Genomic DNA, 6,000 nt, shown 5'->3' with positions numbered 1-6,000 from the left:
CTGCAGACTCTGAATGAATACTCATCATCTTTGTTTTGCATCTTTCACTTATCCTTAGGTGTAAAAAGTCCCATATCAGTTCCAAAAATGTTATAAACTTTTCTGGCTGCCTAACTTTGTAATTTTCTCAATTGCTTTTAGATTGGCTGGTTTTTTGGGTTTTCTTGAGAGAAGTGAAACAAGGTATGTTGTTTAACTGTCCAAATATTTAGCTTCAAACTGCTGTGAGACAGTGCTGTAAAATTTCTTTCTTGTGCTTGAGCTGAGCTGCCTGGGATGAGGTTGTTCTTCCCCAGCTGGGGCAGGAACATCAAGTAACAGGATGCACCTGTGGCACCCCAGCTGGGACAGGAACACCTCATAATGGGATGCACCTGGGGCACCCGGGAGACCTGGGACTGATGGGAGCAGGAGCTCCACACACACGGGAAGGTCACACGAGAGGTGTTCTTGCAGGGAGCTGCTGAGAAACAAGGAAGGTAGGCAACAATTCCACAAAATATAACAAAATATCTGCTTTGGGGAATATTATGATGCAGGTGCTTTGTTTAGATTAAAAGGGTTTAGAACATGTATTTCTTCAGAAAAATGGTGGCCACAATGAGTGCAAGAAAGCTGATAGCAGCTTTGGTGACCAAGGAAAAACTGAGAAAGGAAAATAGTTGTTTCTTGTGTGGTAAAGTAGCACTGGTAATTGCACAGATATCCATCAATTGGTTGCACTGTTTGTGTTCATTTTCAGGTTTCATTGTTGCCATAATATATGAGAAATAACAGTGGTTTCTCACTCCATTAGCTGGAAAAATGTGAGAAATAAAAGCAAGGTGCCTGAAAGGGAAATGTCCTCTTTTAACTTGTTTTCTAGAACCTTCTGTTACTGATTTAGTTTTATACTTTATATTTGTCTTAAGGATATGTCTCCTTTGTTTGGTAAGGTTTATTGTTTGTAGTGTCTTCTTAACACCATCCTGCTGCATTTTATTCTTGTTTCTTGAATTGTTCAAACTGTGATACTTTTCACTAAAAAGTGCTTTATCAGTCTCACCCAGATCATAGACTTTTTTTTTTTTTTTCCTTAAAATAGTTGGTACTTTTGGTGCTTGAGGCTCTGGCAGCAGCTTTTTGAGTCACTAACACAGGGTGTGAGCTCAGCTCCCGAGGGAGCAGCCGCAAAAGCCACTCTGGAAGTGTAACAGCCGTAAGAGAATGAGAAACAGTGGCCAGGGCCGTAGAAACATGGCAGACTGCTAATAAGCAAGGAGAACATTTAGAGACAGGGTTGAGATTCGAAATGTCTTAGCAGCCAGGACATAAAGACCCTTTCCCGATTAGCCGGCAGAAGGCACCTGAGCTCTGCCCAGCTCCCGGGGCGCAGCCTCAGGTGTGGGTGGAGTAGCTGAGGGGAATGTAGTTAGTGTTGTGTGAATTACTGCTGCATTCACTGAGCTGGGGAGCTGCGCTGTGCTTGTAGCCCATGCTAATTATGAAAACATACGTGCAAGTTTAAGGAGTTTCAGCAAGCTTTACTTTAATTCTGTGCAAGTTTCATAAAGATTTAAATCAAATGCAATTTATTTGACAATTGTATGCAGAAAACAAGCTTTATTGCCAGTGATAGTAATGGAGGTCTTTCCCAGCTGCTGTTAGCAATGAGATTTGCTTCACCTGGTTTAGATTAGAGTCCTAATTTTTTGATAATTATGGTCGTTTTCTGCATTTGGTGGGGGATGCTTGAGTTATACCAACATTTTTAGTAACATGTCTTATAGATTAGTCAGCCTCCAGAAGTGAATACCTACTGACTGCAGACGTAGCCAAGATGAAGATCTCTGATTAGGTATTAACTTTTAGACACCTCAAGTCAGATACACCAGTGATGCCTGTCCCTTGCAATGGGTATCTTAAAATAGTTGTAAATAATATTGCCCTTCTGGAATACCTTTTCCTGCTTATTTATCTGAAGAAACCCAAATGGGTGGAATAGTTTCTCAAAAGATTAAGGCTCTGTTGGATGTTCACAAATTCTATGTGAGCACAGAAGAAGAAACAGCTTTCAAATGATAGGTAAGGAAAGACGTTAAAATGAATTTTTATAGGAGCTGTGACTGGTTACGTTTTAGAATAGCTCTGAAAGTGTTGATCCAAATATAAAGGTTTACAGAAATGAACTTTAAGTTATACTATATATTCCTATGTTGAAAGTGCTACATACCACACTCTGTACTGTTATCCCATTCCCAGCATTTTCAGGGGTAGAATGAACTGCAAAGAACATATTTCCAAGTAGTGTTCTGATGAAAAAGGGGACATGGCATATTGCTGTTAGAAGAGAGAGTTCGTTTAAATATTAATCTGAGGTGCAGTTGTTCTTTAAAGCTTCTAACTGCTCATTGAAGCCCAGGAGTAACAGTTTTCTACAGGTTTATATAGGAGATGTGTGCACTCAGCTTCCAGGGAGGCTGACATAAGCATTTGTTGATGGGACAGTGGCACCAGAGAGTTCACTTCAAATATGCTTATAATCAGCAATAGTCATTTAAATAATACAGGATTTTGTATCCCTACTGTATCAGGGATATAAAATAAGTCATGATTCAATGCATTTCTCCCTCCTGTAATAGCAAAATGAAAATGTATTAAGTGAATTCTAAAGAGAGTTTTGATGTAGGTGTGTGTTGTGAACTGCTTGTCAAAGTGCATTTTAGACTTTTAGAGTGGATGTTTTAAGTGTTCAGATGAATGCAGTTCAGTATTTACAGGCAATGCAGGCCACTAAAAGTAAAGAACATACCATGGAAAGAAAAGGTGACTTTTATGCCTCCATAAGAAAGGTCACAAATAGGTAGCAACAGTCAGTATGCTGCATCATGCTGAAGTGTGACCCATTCCTTCTAGAACAAAGCTTGCAAGGAACTAGAGTCAACTTCTGTGTGAGTTAAACTTTGCTTGTAATGGCAAACTATTACATGCTCTGTTGGTGTAGAAAATGGCATTTTCCTTTGAGCTGTGTTACTTTTAAAACTATTTGAATAGTGGTACACTTATACATCCAAATCAATTTATTAGAATAAGTCCATGCTCTTGAAACAAAGTTGACTTGTTTAAACATGTTTAATTGTGATTGAATTTTATTCTTCCATTTAATGAACACTGTTCAGTCATAGTGTTCAATTGCTAAATTAATTAACATGTCTGTAACTCTAACTGCGCACATGTCAATCAAAATCAAAGGAAAAAGTGACAAAGAATTTGCCTGGCAAACAAAATAGGGCTATTATATGAAATGAAAGTAAATGCAAAATTAGAATGAAGTGTGTTTAACTACAGTAAACAGGCGCTATTGTTCTGTTTTTTAATATCTGTTTCAATTATTTTTTAAAGAAATCATGCTTGTAGAATTTGTTAAATATTGCATAAAACTCTTTTATACTTATATTGACTGCCACTCTGACTGATATGTTCACCATTCCACATCATCTATGTACTAATTGCTGTTATAGTAGGGACATATTTCTGTATTGAAAGGTGACATTCTAATTTTGAAGGGATGAGGTTTATCCTTAAGTATTATATAATAGTATTCACTTATGTATCTTTTGGGGTAGGAAAGGTGAGGAGTATCTCAGTTTTCCTCATAAATAACTTAATGAGCATTTTCATCTGACTCTGCTGAATGTTTTTTCAATCTTAATTTAATTTGCTATATCATGTAATTAAAAAAACCCCACAACTCAAATGAGTCCTTTATGAATACGCTGCTGTGAGTTCAAAAAGTAACACTCAGATCATTGCATTGTGTTACTTTGTTCAGGTTGAAATTTTTTCCTCTGTAAATAATTGTATAGAAGACAAGCAAGACAGTTTGGTTTGAAGAACCTACAAAAGAAGAGGACAAATAAAAATTCCTGGCATTTTGCAAAACAACTTAGGTAATTTACCTTTATCACAATTGGTTTCTGCAAGCAAATAGCAAAGGAGGCATTAAAAAGACTGTTCTGAGCAGCAGTAACTGCAGGACAGATGTAGGGAGAGTTGTAGAGATGATATAATGCCATTAACGTGACTGAAGCAGTTGAGTGACTGACATTGTCAGTCGTGGTGCCCTGTGTCCCTTCATTAGCACTGTTTGCAAGGCTGCAACAGAGCCATTACAATGTAAATTAGAGTATTCCGTGAAATGCTCCATGTACCCTTTATAATGTCATTGGCAATAACCCATACAATTTATATACCACATATGGTTTAATATCACACATCATTCTAGTGAGACATTACACTCTAAAATACTCTAAAGAAAATTAAGTTTACCAATTAAGAAGATAGAAGTAAAGAACCAGAGAGTATGATGATCACTTGCTATCCAGAAGCCCTTAATGGAGAGGTTGCACATGTTTTCTATTTTCCAGAGGAGTGAAACTTCCTGCATGTCACAAGGGTTTGAAATGAGCTGTATAGTGTGTGGTGAAGTTTTGTTAATGGATCCTGTTCTGATTTGGGGCCATACTGTCCTGTCACTGCAGCTCTCATGCAGCAGGGCAGCTCTCAAGCTCTCCTGTTGTCACATGTGGATTGTGTAGGCACCCCTGTAGTACCCTGTGTGCACAAGCTCCCTGTGCAGCCCTGTTCTGCACAGGCTTCACCAGGGATTATGTTTTAAGGGTAATTTAACTTCAGCATCAATCTTGTCCCTAGCTGCCCTTAGTCATGCTAAATCAAACACATAATTGTTAGTATGGATCACTCACTGTGGTGCCTATTATGCTACTATAAAGTCATTCTCCTTTACTCACAAGAGGTCCTGAACAGGCCTGCAAGGAAAAGTGATGGTCAGTGGTAGTTAGGAATAGTCTAACTACACTCTTCTTTTGCTCTGTATTTGGAAAATATGATCCAGAGATCGTCATAATTCCTGTTATGGGTAATTGTAGCCTGGTGTGTGATCAACAAAACACAAAAGTAAACAAAAAAAGAAAAATATTAATATTTCTGAATGTTAGAAACATAATATAAACAATATTTACTTTATGGCCTTATTGAGTGTTATTTGGCTGTTGAAGGCAGCCAAATGAGCAAATGGAATGGGGACTTCCCATAGGAAATGCTCATGGAATTAATACAGGTGATGAGCTAAGCTCAGGGTCAGCTGGGAATGATGCTGGAGGTGTTCCTTGTTCTATACAGATGCCATTTTTCCATTATATACCACGAAGCCACTTGGGGTGGGGTGTCCAAAATTGGTGAACTTGTGCTTCTGACAGTTTATACAGCAGCCTAGTGCCCAGTGGTTCTATGTGGTGTCTTTTACCTGGTTTCAAAATGCACTTTTCCTGTGAGTGAGTAAGTTGCCTAAAGAAGGTGAAAACTGAGAAGTACTCAAAGAGTACTTGAAGAATAAAGTTAGGCTTTGGGTATGTGCCATGTGGGTTTTGGTTGGGGGAAAAGAAGTCTGAAGTTAGAAGTCTGAAAATGCAAGCAATTCAGTTTTAGGCCAAAGGTGCTGCAGTCAAATCAAAAGCTAAGTTTTTAGCAGATTCTGTGAGGAGAAGGGGTCTTTTAATATTGATTTATTTGACCTTGTGAATTTGAGTTGTCCTATTGAAAATGAGCAGGAATACTCAAGTGTCTTACTCTCAAATCTGATTGGATCTGTGTGATACCAAGGTTGCACTTTCTGAAAGAAAGGAATTTCACTTGAGCACAAGTACAAAGTTGATAGAGAATACACTGAAATGAGGGAATTTTCTTCCTAACTATTCAAAAAACAGCATGAGAAAAAATCACCTTATAGCCAGCTACCAACTCCCCAGGAACCAAAAAGTAAAAATCACATCAGTTCCTTTAAATAAATGACAGCTCAAATATTGCCATGGAAAAATGTGCATACACAGCCTAGTCACAGTTCTTTAGACCTGCTGCTTTTAGCATAGCAGACGTTATTAATGAAGTAATTTTTTATTCATAAAAATGTCTTCAGCATTTCTGTAGTTCTTAATTTGATTT

At 38.0% G+C, this 6,000-nt stretch overlaps 1 long non-coding RNA gene across 2 annotated transcripts in view; it reads left to right on the top strand.

Moving 5' to 3' along the window:
* Positions 1 to 392: 392 nt before the first annotated feature.
* The window catches only part of LOC138114929 (uncharacterized), a 153,521-nt gene continuing 147,913 nt past the window's right edge, over positions 393 to 6,000 (top strand). The window contains exon 1 of one of the 2 annotated variants that reach the window (XR_011152884.1): positions 393 to 479. This is a non-coding gene — a long non-coding RNA (uncharacterized lncRNA). The remainder of the gene's footprint in view (positions 480 to 6,000) is intronic. The other variant, XR_011152885.1, reaches the window with a different exon arrangement.

The sequence above is a fragment of the Aphelocoma coerulescens genome, chromosome 9 (assembly GCF_041296385.1).
Source record: "Aphelocoma coerulescens isolate FSJ_1873_10779 chromosome 9, UR_Acoe_1.0, whole genome shotgun sequence".
NCBI lineage: Eukaryota > Metazoa > Chordata > Aves > Passeriformes > Corvidae > Aphelocoma > Aphelocoma coerulescens.
The sequence above is the reverse complement of the archived record's forward strand: the minus strand, read 5'-3'. Positions and strand labels throughout refer to the sequence as shown.